Genomic DNA, 17,296 nt, shown 5'->3' with positions numbered 1-17,296 from the left:
ATGTGGGCCTTCCCTGGAAAGTTCCCTCAACCTTTCTGTCCGTTTGCAAATGTTTGCCATCAAATGCTGAAAAGTAAACCTACAACAGGCTGAAGTCCTTTCACCACATTTAGCTCCTTTACAAGCCTGGCCCGCTCTCCTAACCTTACTCTCCAAACAGAAAGTCAAGAGGCCTCCAGACCGTCGAACAAGCTGCCAGAAAAGGGAAGTAAACAAAAAATGACCACTTTTCCTATGCCCCACACAGCCCTCGGCGAGAACCGGGCCGAAGGCCGGCCTCAGATGGCCGGATTTGGCCACAAATCCGCACACGCGTCTGTTACTGAGTGATAAAGCACAGGACACCCCAACGTGCTCCTGGCCTTGTGACAACTCCGTAAAAACACCCTCACCAAGGACTGGAGGGGGTGACAGCAGAAACAGGCAGGCTTATCTCCAACTCTGGGGTACTTTTTATCTTACTCATATATTTTTTTTGAAGTGTAGGTAATTTTCAATGTTGTGTTAGTTTCAAGTGTACAGCAAAGCGATTCCATTATACACATATATATTTTTTCAGATTGTTTTCCATTAGAGATTATTACAAACTATTGAGTATAGGCGCCTGTGTTACAGAGTAGGTCCTTGTTTATCTTGGAGTTTCTAGTTTTGTGGTTATTACACAAAGGCCGGGTTGACTCTCTTCGTGTATACATAGTTGTGGCTTTCTAGATAATTTTCTTAGGATCAATTCCTAGAAGTGGAATTTCTAGGTCAAAGACATAGCTATTACCTAAGACCTTCTAGAAATGTTATAAGAATTTACTCTCCCACAAGCAGCAGAGGCTGTTTTGCCACAGCCTTACCAAAAAGAAAATATTATCTTAAAAAAAAAAGGCTTTGGAACTCTTTTTTGCCTTGATCTGCATGTGAATGGTCGCTTGTGGGGCGGGAGAGTTTCCACATGGTAAGAGTTTTTTCTGCTGTGTGTGTTTATTAGCTGGGAAGGCTGGGGCTCGGCTGCAGGAACAGAAGCCCCCAACTCACTGGCTTAAAGCAGGAGGGGCTCACCACAGCGAGAGGCCACCTCGCACCCAGTCAGGTGGCTATTATCCAAAAGATGGAAAATGACACGTGTGGGCGAGGATGTGGAGAAATTGGAACCCTTGTACAGGGCTGCTCTGAAGGCTGTAAAATGGTGCAGCTGCTGTGGAAATGTCCGGAGGGTCCTCAAAAGGTTAAACATAGAGTCACCGTATGCCCCAGCAATTCCATTCCTAGGTGTGTCCCCCAAAAGAACTGAAAGCGGGGTGTTTTTGTTTTTTTCACCTCATCACCCGGCACGCACAATCTTTGTTCCCCAACCAGGGATTGAACCCACATCCCCTGCAGTAGGAGCGCGGAGTCTTAACCACTGGACCCCCAGGGAAGCCCAGCAGGGTCTGGAAGAGATATTTGCACACCCGTATTCACAGCAGCTTGATTGACACCAGGCAAAAGGTGGAAACACCCCACGTGTCCATTTGACAGATGGATAAACACAGTGTGGTCCCTCCACACACTGGAGTGTGACGCAGCCTTAAGAAGGAAGGAGAGTCTGAGACCTGCTACACCGTGGATGACGCTTGAGGACGTGATGCTCAGCGAGAGAAGCCAGACACAGAAGGACAGACACTGTCTGACTCCACTCCCGGGTGGTCCCTAGAGGAGTCAGACCCACAGAGACAGGGAGTAGATGGTGGGGCCGGGGGCTGGGGGAGGGGGTGGGGCGTCCGTGTTTCATGGGGACAGAGGTTCCGTTTGGGAAGATGAGGAAGTTCTGGAGACGCAGGGTGGGGTGGTTGCACAACAGGGTGAATGTCCTTAATGCCACTGGGCTGTGCCCTTAGAAATGGTGAAGACGGTGAATTTTATGTTATGTGTGTTTTACCACAATAAAAAAAAAACTTAACTCTACCCCCACAGCCACAGTCCAGGTGTATTTCTTCCTGTGGCCCCACAGGGGGTGCCGCTCCCCAGAGTGCACCCTGCTCTCCTGGACGTCACTGTGGCCTTGAAAGGAATCACACCAGCAACTCAATGCCCCAGCCTGGATGTGATTCCAGGAATGGGTACGACGGTAAATTTCTTCGGCACGCCTAAAATTATTTCAAAATAAGAACTTAAAAACGAACCCGCTCTCTGTGTCTGTGGATCTGCCTGTCCTGGACGTTTCCCATCCGTGGAGTCACACCGTGGATGTCCTTCTGTGTCTGCGTCTCTCCCTGAGCCTCGTGTCCTCAGGGTCCCTCCACGTGGTAGCGCGTATCAGGGCTTCTCTCCTTCTCGTGGCTGAGGGATGCTCCTGTGTGTGGAGGGACATGTGTGTCTATCCATTCATTAATCTGGCAAAGGACATTTGACTTGTTTGCACCTTTGGGCTTTTGTGAATCATGCTGCCAAGGACACGTGTGTACAAGTCTCCCCTCCAGTCCCCACTTTCTTCTCCTTTGGGTGTATACCAAGGCGTGGAATTGCTGTCATATGGTGAGTCTATGTTTAGCTTTTTGAGGAACTGCCAAACCATAATATACTCTTAAGAGAAAAAAAAAAAGGTAGCTTCCAAAACAAGATGTTCAGACCTTCACTAATGATGCCAGCCTTGTGAAAATAAATATGTAAATAATATTGAAACACAAGATTACAAAAACATCCGAGGAAAGAACCCTCGAATATTAAACAGCATCTGTGTTTGGATGGGAGCAGGTGGGTGTTTTAAAAATTGTCTTCTTTGAACTTGTGTAAGTTTCTTTTATATATATATAAATTTATTTTTGGCTGCGTTAGGTCTTCGTTGCTGTGCACGGGCTTTCTCTAGTTGCAGCGAGTGGGGGCTACTCTTTGTTGTGGTGCGCGGGCTTCTCATTGTGGTGGCTTCTCTGGTTGCAGAGCACAGGCTCTAGGCATGCGGGCTTCAGTAGTTGCGGCACACAGGCTCAGTACTTGTGGCACATGGACTCAGTTGCTCCAGGGCATATGGGATCTTCCTGGATCAGGGATCGAACCCATGTCCCCTGCATTGGCAGGTGGATTCTTAACCACCGTTCCACCAGGGAAATCCCTTGTGTGTGTTTCTAAATGTCCAGGTGTTGCCTGCGTCATAAGATGGAGAAGAAGAGTTATTTTTGAGTAAGGTGGCGGGGTGGGGGGGGGCAGGAAGCTGTTGGCCTTGGCCCTCCAGGTGGGCAGGTGTGTTTGGCCTCCTGGTGCCTGGGGGTGGGGGTGGGGGCTTATGTGTTCAGAATTTTTTACTGGTGGTGACTCACAAAATCCACTCCCCCTTTCCTCTCAGGGGTGCCAAAGTGGCCCATGCTTTCCAGCTGCAAACACGTGGCTGCAGGTCTTAGAATGTCCCTTTGAAGGCTGAGGCTGCCTCAGAGCAGGGGGACTGGGTTTCTCCGCACCACCAAATGGGGGGGATGAGTATTCAGGATGTCTGAGTTTCCTGCAGCTGCTGTAACAGGTGAGTGCACGCTGGCAGGTTTCAGTCAACAATACTTTGCTTTCGAATGCTCTGAAGAGCAGAGCCGGAACCAAGGTGTGGCAGGGCCAAGCTCTCCCCAGAGGCTCCAGGGGAGGGAACTTCCTGCCCCTCCGGGTTCTGGGGGCTCCAGGTGTCCTGGGCTTGTGGCTGTGTCACCCTGATCTCTGTCTCCATTGTCACATGTAGGCTGTTCCCAAAGTTCCCTCTTCTTATAAGGACACAATCATACTGGATTAGGACCTACCTTCCCATTCCGGCAAGACCTCATTTTACTAATTACACCTACAATGACTCTATCTTGGTCCGTTCGAGCTGCTATAACAGAATTCCTCCCACTGGACTTCCCCGGTGGTGCAGTGGTTAAGAACCCGCCTGCCCATCCAGGGGACACGGGTTTGAGCTCTGGTCTGGGAAGATCCCACGTGCCGAGGAGCACCTGAGCCCGTGGGCCACAACTACTGAAGGCCGCGCACCTAGAGCCCGTGCTCTGCAACAGAAGAAGCCACCACAATGAGAAGCCCAGGCACCGCAACGAAGAGGAGCCCCCGCTCACCACAACTAGAGAAAGCCCGCGCGCAGCAACAAAGACCCAATGCAGCCAAAAAACAAAAAAAAAATTCCAGACTGAGTGGCTTATAAACAGAAGCGTACCTCTCATGGTTCTGGAGGCTGGGAGTTCAAGATCCAGGCCCCAGCGGATTCCGTGTCCCGGTTCACAGCTGGCACCTCCTCGCTGTGCCCTCACGTGCTCTCTGGGGTCCCTTTTTTTTTAAATAAATTTATTTATTTATTATATTTACTTATTGGCTGTGTTGGGTCTTCGTTGCTGCACACAGGCTTTCTCTAGTTGTGGTGAGCGGGAGCTACTCTTCATTGTGGTGCGTGGGCTCCTCATTGTAGTGGCTTCTCTTGGTGTGGAGCACGGGCTCTAGGCATGTGGACTTCAATAGCTGCGGCACACGGGCTCAATAGCTGTGGCTCACGGGCTTCGTTGCTCCATGGCATGTGGAATCTTCCCAGAGCAGGGCTCAAACCCGTGTCCCCTGCATTGGCAGGCGGATTCTTAACCACTGTGCCACCAGGGAAGTCCATAGGGTCCCTTTAGTAAGGGCACTAACCCCATTCACGAGGGCTCTGCACTCCTGACCTAGTCACGTCCCGAAGACCCGCCTCCTAATACCATCCCATGGCGGGGGGGTTAGGATTCAACATAGGACACACTCAGCCTAGAGGAGACCCGGTCCCCAAATGGGTCTCAGGTCAGGATGTGTGAGGACCATTAACCAGTAACCGGAGAGAGGCTTGTGTCTGGAAGGCCAGCCTTGGGTAAAGGGCCTCGTGTGAGCCATGGGGAAAGGGGGGAACACCAGGGAGCGGGGGACCAGGTGACGTGGGGCGAGAGCGTTGCAGTCTGAATGAAGGCAGGTTTGCCACAGCAACTCAAAGAGACAGGCACGACCCGCACCTTTTTCCAGCAAATGACACAGGCCTGGATGTGGGAGAATCGTCTGGACTCGAACCGGGGTCTCTGACTCCAGAGCCAGGCCTCTCAGCCCCTTCCGCACACCTGGGCCTACTATGTCGACCCCACGTGCTGAAAGTATGCGGGCTAACTAACAAGGCTCTGCTTGATGGTTTTCATTTTTTTTTAAAGATCTATTTATTTATTCAGGTTGTGCTGGGTCTTAGTTGCGACAGGCATACTCCTTAGTTGTGGCATGTGCACGCTTCGTTGCGGTATGCACGTGGGATCTAGTTCCCTGACCAGCGATCGAACCCGGGCCCCCTGCATTGGGAGCGTGGAGTCTTACCCACTGCACCACCAGGGAAGTCCCTGAAGTAGTATTTTAAGATTTTTAAGATTCCACAGAAGCTCACAAGGCAGGTACTCTTCATCCAACCAGAGGAAATGGAATCCATCCACATGTAACTCTTGGGTGGTCTTTTCACATTTCACTATTACTAACTGTATGTTTTTAAGGGTGAATAGTGTAGTATGTAAATTATATGCCATACAGCTGGTGTAAAAAAGGAAAGCAGGGTTTGCACACCTAGCATCAAAGCAGCGAAGGTAGAAGCAACCCAAGCCCCCAAGGACAGCTGGTGGATAAACAACACGTGGTCCCCCCACACAGTGGAACATGACTCAGCCTTATAAAGGAAGGAGGTCCTGACACCTGCTACAACGTGGACGGACCTTGAGGACACGATGCTCCGTGAGAGAAGCCAGACACTGGAGGACAGATACTGCGTGATCCCACTCCCAGGAGGTCCCTCGAGGAGTCAGATCCAGAGAGACAGGAAGTAGATGGTGGGGCCGGGGGCTGGGGGAGGGGTGGGGAGTCCGTGTCTCCTGGGGACGGAGTTTCCGTTCAGGGAGATGAGGAAGTTCTGGAGATGGAGGGTGGGGATGGTCACACGGCACTGAATGTGCTTCATGCCTTCCAATGCAGGGGACGCAGGTTCGATCCCTGATCAGGGAACTAAGATCCCACATGCCCCGGAGCAAGTAAGCCTGCGCAATGCAACTACCCCTCCTGCCTCAATGAAGATCCTGCCTAACGCAACTAAGACCTGACACAGCCAAATAAATAAATAAATATTTAAAAAAAAAAAAAAAAAGCCCACATGCCCCAACAAAGAAAGTCTGCATGCTACAACTAAGACCTGGCACAGCAAAACTAATTAGTTAATTTTAAAGAAGTTTCTCATATCAAGAAAAAAATTTTTTTAATAAAAATTGTTTTAAAATGAATTATATTACCGAGGACTCACCAACATGGGCTGCGTTTGCACCAAAACTGTGAGGCCGGCGGCATGGGCCATCGGGGAGAGGCACTCCCCGCGCCTGGGCAACGACTTGCGCACCAACAAGTGCGTGTACGTGTTACTCCCAGCAAGAAGCTCCGCGACAAGGTCACAGGCTATGTCCCCATCGCGCTGCAGGAGGAACAGGCAGAGGAGAGATAATTACGTGCCTGAGGTCTCAGCCCTGGACCAGGAGATCCCTGCAGTAGATCCTGGTGCTAGGGAAATGCTGAAGCTCTTGGACTTTGGCAGTCTGTCCAGCCTGCCAGTCACTCAGCCTACGGTCAGGATGCATTTCGAAACACCGTGTGGCACCGTTCGAATCTTTCTGCTGTGCTGTAATATTTTCAGTAAACCTCGGACGACAGCAGCAGCAGCAGCAGCAACTGAAGGCACCATGACCTCTGTTTCCTTTCCCGCTGAATTTTTCTCCGTACAATTGATCTTCTAATGACCTAGCCATCGTGTTTATAATCAAGACGCACCACCTCGCCCACCCTGAACTCAAATTCGTTGATCTAGGTGTCTTTGTCTTTTTGTTTGCTGTATGGAGACGTGCTTAATAAATGTTCGTTAAGATGATGGAGTCGAAAGAATGATTTTCACGAGAGCTTGTTTTCACGTTACTGGGAGCTCGTGGGCTGCCTGCAAACTCCAGGGCAGCCAGCAGAGGGTAGTGCTAGTCAGGCTCAGAGAAGGGACGGCTCTTCTCTAAAACGACGTTGGTCTGGAGCCCTGAGCATGGGAATCTGGCCAGAGATCTGGACATCTGTGATCAGTCCCTGTTCCAGCCCTGGATCACTTCCCTCATCCCCAAATGACCCATCCATCCCTCTATCCACCCACCCACCCATCCATCAATTTGTCTATCCATCCATCCATCATCCATCTACTCACCCATCCATTCACCCATCCATCCACCTATCTCCCATCCATCCATCCACCCATCTATCCATCCATCCATCCATCTCCCATCCATCCATCCATTCATCCACCTATCCATCCATCCATCCATCTCCCATTCGTCCGCTCATCCATTCATCATCCATCCACCCATCCACCCACCCATATATTCGTTCATTCAGTAACAATATACTGAGTATCTATTGTGTGCTGACTTTGGCAATGAGCAGAGGAGGAAAACACAGTCATAGCCAAGAGAAGTTTTGGGGGAAGTGGTCCAGGCAGACGTCAGAACAGTGAAGGGTTAGAATGAACTTGTGGTGCTTGTGTGGTGGGGGAACGGAGAGGAGGTAAGTGTGGTTGGAACAGAGTGAGCAAGGAAGGGAGTGAAGGAAGATGAGCTCGTTGGGGTCCTCAGGGACCAGATCAGTCATTACCTTATGGGAGAACTTATTGAGTTCCTATGGTATACCGCACACGTGTTCTTCTATTTTGATCCTCAATACATTGAGTGGGGGTCATCTCCATTTTCTCTCTTTTTTGTTTTTTGAATTGAAGTATAGTTGATTTGCAATGTGCCAATCTCTGCTGTACAGCAAAATGACACAATAATACACATACATACTTTCTTATTTTTAAAATATTCTTTTCCATTGTGGTTTATCACAGGATATTGAATATAGTTCCCTGTGCTCTACAGTAGGACCTTGCTGTTTCTCTGTCCGATATATAATAGCTTGCATCTGCTAATCCCATACTCCCAGTCCTTCCCTCTCTCACCCACCTCCCCCTTGGCAACCACAAGTCTGTTCTCTATGTCCATGAGTCTGTTTCCATTTTGTAGAGAAGTTCATTTGTGTCATATTTTAGATTCCACATATAAGTGATATCATATGATATTTGTCTTTCTCTGACTTACTTCACTCAGTATGACAATCTCTAGGTCCATGTTTGTTGCAGTAAGTGACATTATTTCATTCTTTTTTTATGGCTGAGTAATAGTCCGTTGTATATATGTACCACATCTTCTTTATCCAGTCATCTGTTGATGGACATTTAGGTTGCTTCCACGTCTTGGCTATTGTGACTAGTGACGTTATGAACATATGGATGCATTACCTTTTTGAATTATAGTTTTGTCCAAGTATATGCCCAGGAATGGGATTGCTGAATCATATGGTAATTCTATATTTATGGTTTTCTTTTTTCAAAGATTTTTTTTGATGTGGAACATTTTTAAAGTCTTTATTGAATTTGTTACAATATTGCTTCTGTTTTATGTTTTGGTTTTTTGGCTGAGAGGCATGTGGGATCTTAGCTGCCCGACCAGGGATCAAACCCACACTGCGTGCATTGGAAGGCGAAGTCTTAACCACTGGACCACCAGGGAAAGTCCCTATATTTTTAGTTTTCTGAGGAATCCATTTGCTCTTGACAGCCACAGGCTCAGAGAAGTGAGGTCAGTGAACCAAAACCCCACAGCTGTTAAGTTGCCAGATTCGAACCCAGGTCTCATGTTTGCCTGTGCTCCCAGCTACCTTTGGGAGCACAGGTAACCACCTGTCACTGTTAACAGACTCTCATCTGCACTTGGCTTCACTGCTCTGACACTCTCTTGATGCAATGTGGTGGACACCTGGTGTATCAGTCAGCAAGTGTTGTGATAATGCCATGTAACAAATGACACCAAAGCTCAATGGCTTAGACCATAATCATCCATGGTCAGCCGGGCTTTAGTAGGTCTAACCTTGGCTCAGCTGGTCTTGGTTCCAAAGTTTGAATTGGCCCAAGTACGTTCCACGCAAGCTGAGCCTGTGTTTAACCACAGGCTTCTTGGTGGGGGTGGTGTGGTGGGGGCATTCATTTGTCAGCTTTGCCAATTTCTGCGGTGTAAATACTCCCACTGATTTCAAGCCACCCTTGTGACATCACTGAGTACAGAGTTGGGAAGAGAGATGCAGGGGCAGACCATTATACGCTGCCTCAGTCCGTTCCAGCTGCAGTCACAGAATATCGCAGCAGACATTTATTTCTCATAGTTCCAGAGGTCGGAAGTCTGAGATCAAGGTGTCAGCAGATTTGGTGTCTGGTGAGGGGCCGATTCCTGGTTCCTTGGTGGCCATCTCCTCGCTATGTCCTCACAATGGCAGAAGGGGTGTGGGAGCTCATTGTGGTCTCTTTTACAAGGGACTCATTCCACTCATGGGGACTCCACCTTTATGACCTCATCACCTCCCAAAAGCCCACCTCCCAATATCACCATATTTGGGGGTTAGGTTACAAGGTATGAAGGCCGCCATTGGTCGACAGCAGATACTATTTCCACCACACTCATACAACACGAAGAGGACAGTAAAACCAGAAATCAAAGGAATAGCAAGCTTTCGAGTATTGACTACCTCTGTTTCAAATCCAATCTATTTAAGTGTATTGTTAAATAATTTAATTTTGGGTACTGGCTACATTTAAATCCCAGGTCACGAAATTCCTTGATATTCACCAATTGGTCCTTGTGAGCCTGTGTGAAGCCAGCTTCAGCACACCTCTGGCTCCACGAGTGTGTGTTTGCTCCTCTGCGGCCAGCACACTACCAGGGGCCCTGGTCCTCACAGGGCAGCTCTTGAGCACCTGCTATCATGCCATTGGCCAGAGCAAGCCAGAGCCGTGCCCATTGCCTGGGGTGGGGGTGGGGCAGGCAGGGACAGATCCTTCCAACAGCTGGAAAAATTGCAGTCTCACCCGACAAGTGTGGATACACAGGGAGGGGTTAGGAATATGCAAGACCGAAATAAGAAATCATGTGTGTGTGTGTGTATACACATACACACACACACACACACACACACACACACACACACACAATGGAATATTACTAAGCCATAAAAAGGAATGAAATCATGCCATTTGCAGCAACATGGATGGACCTAGAGATGATCATACTAAGTGAAGTAAGTCAGACAAAGACAAATATCATATGACACCACTTATATGTGGAATCTAAAATATCGCACAAGTGAACTTATCTACAAAACAGAAACAGACTCACAGACAGAGAGAACAGACTTGTGGCTGTCAAGGTGGGGGGGCTGGGGAGGGATGGACCGGTAGGTTGGGATTAGCAGATGCAAACGAGTATATATAGAATGGATAAACAAAAAGGTCCTACTATATAGCACAGGGAATTATATTTAATATCCTGTGATGAACCATAATGGAAAAGAATCTGAAAGAAAAAAACAAATATACCTATACACACATATGTAAGACTGAATCACTTCGCTATACACCAGAAATTAACACAACATTGGAAATTAACTATACTTCAAGAAAATCATTTTTAATAAATTTATTTATTTATTTATGGCTGCCTTGGGTCTTCACTGCTGTGTGCGCAGGCTTTTCTAGTTGTGGTGAGCAGGGGCTACTCCTTGTTGTGGTGCACAGGTTTCTCATTGTGGTGGCTTCTCTTGCTGTGGAGCACAGGCTCTAGGCGAGTAGGCTTCAGTAGTTGCTGCACGCACGCTCAGTAGTTGTGGCGCATGGGCTCAGTTGCTCCGCGCCATGTGGGATCTTCCCAGATCAGGGCTCAAACCCATGTCCCCTGCATTGGCAGGCGCATTCTTAACCACTACACCACCAGGCAAGTCCCAATAATTTTTTAAAATAAAATAAAAGAACAAACCACATCTGCCATTGCTCCTGCCCCTCCTTTTTTGTAACAGCTACTGAGATACATTTAGGAAAAAGTCATTTCTCCTCCTGTGCTTCTCCTTTACTGTCTCACTACTGCACACTCACTCTTCTGACACTGGATGTGTGAGTTTTCTTTCCCCCCACAGCAAGCAATTCTCTGTGACATCAGCTGGGAGTTCTACCATTCAACTCAATTCTGACGCTCTCTACCTGGAGATGACATCAGACCCCACAGGTTAACGGCTCAGTCCCACAAGACTGCCCCTCCCCACAGACGCCACGCACAAGTCCAGGTTGTCACCTGTGCTTCCGACCAACTGGCTAGAGATCGGAGGTTCCCACGACCCCCTCCTCGGGGTCCATTAATTTGCTCGATCAGAACTCAGGGAGACAGTTTCTTTACTGTTCATTGGTTTATTATAAAAGAATGTGATAAAGGATACAGGTGAAGCTCCAGGTGAAGAGATGCAGAGGGCGGGCTATGTGGGAAGGGGCCCAGGGTGTCCACGCTCCCTCTCCAAGACCCTCCCCATGTGCACCCACCAAGCACCTCCCTGAGCCCCGTAGTGTAGAGGTTTTCATGCAGGCTCCACACAGAGCTGTGGTCATCAGGAACTCCACCTCCGGTCCCTCTCCCCTGCCTGCAGCATGGCGGTAAAGCTGAAACTCCAAGTTTCTAACCATGGCTTGGTCTTTCTGGTGACCAGTCCCAGCCAGGAGCCCACCCAGAGCTACCTCATTAGAACAAAAGACACTCCCATCAACCAGAAAATTAAAAGAGATTTAGGAGCTTTGGCCAGAAACCAGGGGGCAGAGACCTATATATGTATATTTCTATTCTTTCACAAATATTATTTATGTAGCCTAAAATTTACACTTTTAAATATACAAATCAGTGGTTTCTAGTACATTCACAAAGTTGTGCAACCATCACTCTATCTAATTCTAGAATAGTTTCATCACCGAAAAACAAAAACAAAACCTGTGTCCATTAGCAGTCAGCCCCCTCAGCCCCTGACAGCCAGGAACCCACTCTCTTTGTCTGTGGAGCTGCCTGTTCTGGATGTTTCCCATCAGTGGAGTCACACCCTGTGTGTCCTTCTGTGTCTGCTTCTCTCACTGAGCATCATGCTCTCTGGGTCCCTCCACGTGGTAGCACGTGTCAGGGCTTCACCCATTTTTGTGGCCGAGTGATGCTCCCGTGTGTGGAGGGACCACACTTTGTTTATCCATTTATCTGTTGATGGGTATTTGGGTTGTTTCCACTTTCAGGCAACTTGGAAGAACGCTGCTGTGAACACTCACATACAAGTTTTTGTGTGGGCACGTTTTATTTCCCTTGGGCATATACACAGGAGTGGGACCGCTGAGTCATATGGTGACTCTGTTCAACCTTTTGAGGAACTTCCAGACTGTTTTCCAAAGCAGCTGCACCATTTTCATTCCCATCAGCCATGATTAAGTGTTCCAATATCTGAACCTCCCCTCCAACACTCGATGTTATCTGTCTTTTCCATTCCAGCCATCCTAGTGGATATGAAGCAAAACCTCATGGTGATTTTGATTTCCATTTCCCTGGCGGCTAACGACTTTGAGCATGTTTTCAGGAGCTCATTAACTATTTGTATATCTGCTTTAGAGAAATGTCTATTCAGTTACTTTGCCTATTTTTTTTAATTGAGGTTTAAAAAAATATTTATTTTATCTTATTTTATTTATTTGTATTTTTGGCTGCATCAGGTCTTAGTTGCAGCATGCAGCCTCTCTCTAATTGAGGTGCACGCAGGCTCAGTAGTTGAGGCACATTGGCTCACTTGCCCCTCGGCATGTGGGATCTTAGGTGCCCAACCAGGGATCGAACCTGCATCCCCTGCATTGCCGGATGGACTCTTTACCACTGGGCCACCAGGGAAGTCCCTTGAGGTTTTTTTTTTTAATTATTGAATTGTAAGAGTTCTCTACGTAATCTAGATACAAGCCCCTTTCCAGCTATCCACATGCAAATAGTTTCTCCTGTTCTGTGGGTTGTCTTCTCATTTTCTCAGTGAGGTTCTTGGAAGCACAAAAGGCTTTCTGATGATGTGACATTTATCTAAGTGATGTACATTCTTGGGATTTCCCTGGTGGTCTAGTGGTTATGATTCAGTGCTCTCATTGCTGTGGCCTGGGTTCAATCCCTGGTCAGGAACTGAGATCCCATAAGCCACACGGTGCAGCCAAAAAGAAAAGATGTACATTCTTGTGCATCTTTTTTGGTGGGCAAGCACTCCCATTTCTCTTGGCCATGTTTGTGGGAATGGAATCACTGGGTCTTGGGGTAAGTGACTGTTAGATTTTTGTCATTGATGCCAGTTTTCCAAAGCATTGTATGAATTTACAGTTCCAGCAGGAGCAGGAGTTCTAGAGCTATCTGTTCTCAGCAGCTCTTGGTTTTGTCAAAAACATTTGTTCAATTCATACACGCACATAAGGAGATAGTTCTGGTGCCCACGTGGCAGGGAGGTGGCTTCCCTGGTCACTCAGAAGGTCAATGGCAGAGGACTTCCTAGGTGGCACAGTGCTTAATAATCTGCCTGACCAGAAATAGAGACACAGATGTAGAGAACAAACATATGGACACCACATGGGGAAAGCAGGGGGGACTAGGGGGGAATGAATTGGGAGGTTGGGATTGCCATATATACATTACTAACAAGAAAAAATTATCAAATTGTACAATTTCTATGCTGTTTATTGTATGTCAATTGTATCTCAATAAAAGTTCTTTAAGAAAAAAATAAAAAATAAAAAAAAAAATACAGCTAATCCCCTTCCGCCCTCAAAAAAAAGAAAAAGAAAAAGAATCTGCCTGACAATGCAGGGGACATGGGTTCTAACCCTGGTCCAGGAAGATCCCACATGCCTCAGAGCAACTGAGCCCATGTGCCGCAACTACTGAGCCCATGTGCCACAACTACTGAAACCCACACGCCTAGAGCCCACGCTCCGCAACAAGAGAAGCCACTGCAATGAGGAGCCTGTGCACCGCAAAGAAGAGTAGCCCCCGCTCGCCACAACTAGAGAAAGCCCGTGTGCAGCAACAAAGACCCAACACAGCCGATAAATAATAAATAAACTTTAAAAAATTAAACAAAAAAGAAAGAAAGAAAAAGAAGGTCCACGGCAGAGCACCAGCCATCTGGCTCAGAGCCAGAAAACACCTCTGCTTCTGCCTTTGAAAGGTTGAGTCCCCAGGGTCGTGTCTGGCTGGGGTCTGGGTGAGCGATTAGGCACCTCCAGCCCCTAGAGACACCAGTTAGGCTGCCTCGGGCCCCTGGTGGCTGGGGAGGAGATCCCAGCAAAGAACCCATCATCTTGCATCACCTGTGGCACTGGTAACCGCAGGCACCAGGTCCGCTGGGAGGGCACGCGGGTGCGGGCACCTGTTGTCATGGCTGCAGAGTGAGTTGGGCCGCCCGCAAGGTGGTTCAGGAGCCTGGAGGGGCCTGCTCATAGCCAAGGCTCCACCAGGATCTCACCTCAACGACGGGCTCTTGGGCCTCGATTTCACCAACTGTAAAGCGTGGTTATTGTATTCCCTGCTGGCCTAATCTCACAGGACGGAGGAAGGGCAGTGCTGATGTGGGAAAAAAAAAAAAAAAAAAGGAAGGGCACAGGTGATAATTGTATGGACATTAATAATGACAGTATTGGGCAGATTTATTGAGCACTTAGTACAAGTTTTGCCTATAGTGCCGCACTTCATGCCCACATGAGGATCATATAAAAACCTGAGGCTGTACTTCCCTGGTGGCACAGTAGTTAAGAATCCACCTGCCTGCTCAGGGGACACAGGTTCGAGCCCTGGTCTGGGAAGATCCCACATGCCGCAGAGCAGCTAAGCCCATGTGCCACAACTACTGAGCCTGTGCGCTAGAGCCTATGGGCCACAACTACTGAGCCCAAGAGCCCGCGAGCCACAACTACTGAAGCCCGGGCACCTAGAGCCCACGCTCCTCAACAAGAGAAGCCACTGCACTGGGAAGACTGCTCACTGCAGTGAAGAGTAGCCCCTGCTCAATACTAGAGAAAACCCACAGACAGCAACAAAGACCCAACACAGCCAAATAAATAAATAAATAAAATTATTAAAAAATAAAATCTGAGGCTGACGATCCTTGGAAACACAGAGGGGCAGAGGCAGCATTTGACCCACTTCTATTTCTACCTGGGAATCCTGCCTTCAATATTCCTACAGAGGAAGGCTCTCATTGGTCCAGTAAGTCACCCCCAATGCCCCTATTGGCTAGAGCTCCAGGCCACCTGATGGGCTGCTTCTCCAAACATATGGCTGGCAGCTTTGGGAAAGATCCAATCGCTGTCAAGGAACAATGGTCACGTGACAGGATCACATGATAACAAAATGGCTACCCAGGCCCTAGGAAGTGCCTGGGACTATTTTTCCAAAAAATGCTGCCAGTGTATTACTGGGTTGGAATGCCACCTAAAATACAAATTAAATTTGAATTTCAGATACATAATGAATTTTGTTTAGTATAACTATGTCCCATTCAATATTTGGGCCATACACTACAAAAATTATTGTTTATCTGAAATTCAACTCTAACTGGGAATCCTGTATGTTTATTTGCTAAATCTGGTGACCCCAATTCTGGAAACTCTCCACTGCAGAGGGTTCACAGGGATGGGGTGAAAAGGGACTAAATCTCTGGACTGTGGTTCCTGCCCTCCCTGCTCCCACCCACACTGCAGCCTCACCCTTCCCTGAGACTCTTCCTTTCCTTCCTCCTGTGAAGAGGACAGTTGAAGTATGTCTCATTTCTCTTTCCTCTTTGACTCTCACAGTGTCCACAGAAGTTCATTGGAAGAAATTTACTGACCCCATTATGCTAAGGACAAAACCTGTGGCTCAAAGCAACTGAATGGCTTGTGGAACATTACACAGAAAAAATGAGTCTAAAAAACCTGGAATTAAGGACTTTCCTGGTGGTGCAGTGGGTTAGACTCTGAGCTCCCAATGCAGGGTCCCGGTCGGGGAACTAGACCCTGCATGCTGCAACTAGGAGCATGCATGCTGCAACTAACAGCCTGCATGCCACAGCAAAGATCCCGCATGCCACAACTAAGACCCAGAGAAGCCTAAATAAATAAATAAATAAATAAATAAAGACCTGGAATTAGTAAGTGTTAATCCCCACTTCTTTCTCTGTGTTTCAGATATAGCCCGTCACCACTGCCCCCCCACCCCCACCCCTACCACCTTCACTGGTAAAACCCATCTGACAAAGACCACCAGGAACACAATTGTGGTCTCTGAAAGTTAGGCTTATTAACTTGCTGGAATAAGAGACACCACCTAGTAGAGAAAGTACAGAGCGTCTCACCAAACAAAAAACAAAAAGGAGACATATTATAGGACTTGGGGGAAAATGTAAAGTGTAGGTAGTGTTTACATGAAGTGGAGTTTATTAGGCTCAAAGCTAGAGCTGTGAGTAAAGGGGTGGGCATTAAGCTTGGGCTGATGGGAATTCCCTGGCGGTCTAGTGGTTAGGACTCTGTGCTTTCACTGCCTGGGCCCAGGTTCAAACCCTGGTCTAGGAACTAAGATCCCGCAAGCCACTCAGCACGGCCAAAAAAAAAATTTGGGGGGTGGGACTGAGATGAGGATGCAGTGTCCTGTTTCCTTGGGAACTACCAAATGGTGTGTTGTGTCTAGACATCCTTTACTTGACACTCTGCACCTGGGCTGGAAAACCAGGCTGCTTCTCTGGGTCAAAGTGACCTATGAGGTTCACAACCTCCAGGCAAGAGCAAGATATTGCATTCTCACCAACGGGACTCAAAATAGTAACGACAGTCTGATTTTAGAGTACACTGTGGTCCAGCACTCTATCCTCACTGCGATTAACAAAAGTACAGGCTCACATCACATATCCTTGCCCCATCACATGGAACGCTTAAAAGTTCATGGCACCCAGAACCCACATTCTCCAACAAAAGAAACCAGAGCTCTGTGGAGAAATGGCTGATTCCAGACTGGGGCAGGAAATACAGAAGATGCGCCTGGAGCATCTCATGCTACAGAAAGTAAGGGTTGGAACTTCCCTGGTGGCGCAGTGGTTAAGAATCCGCCTGCCAATGCAGGGGGCAGGAGTTGATCCCTGGTCCGGGAAGATCCCACATGCAGCAGGGCAACTAAGCCTGAGTGCCACAACTACTGAAGCTTGCGTGCCTAGAGCCCGTGCTATGCAGCAAGAGAAGCCACTGCACTGAGAAGCCCACACACAGCAATGAAGACCCAACACAGCAAATAAAAAATAAATAAACAAATAAATTTAGTTTTTAAAAAAAGAAAGTGTTAAAAAATCTACCACAGTCAGGACTTCCCTG

Source organism: Hippopotamus amphibius, chromosome 15 (assembly GCF_030028045.1).
Source record: "Hippopotamus amphibius kiboko isolate mHipAmp2 chromosome 15, mHipAmp2.hap2, whole genome shotgun sequence".
Lineage (NCBI taxonomy): Eukaryota > Metazoa > Chordata > Mammalia > Artiodactyla > Hippopotamidae > Hippopotamus > Hippopotamus amphibius.
The sequence above is the reverse complement of the archived record's forward strand: the minus strand, read 5'-3'. Positions refer to the sequence as shown.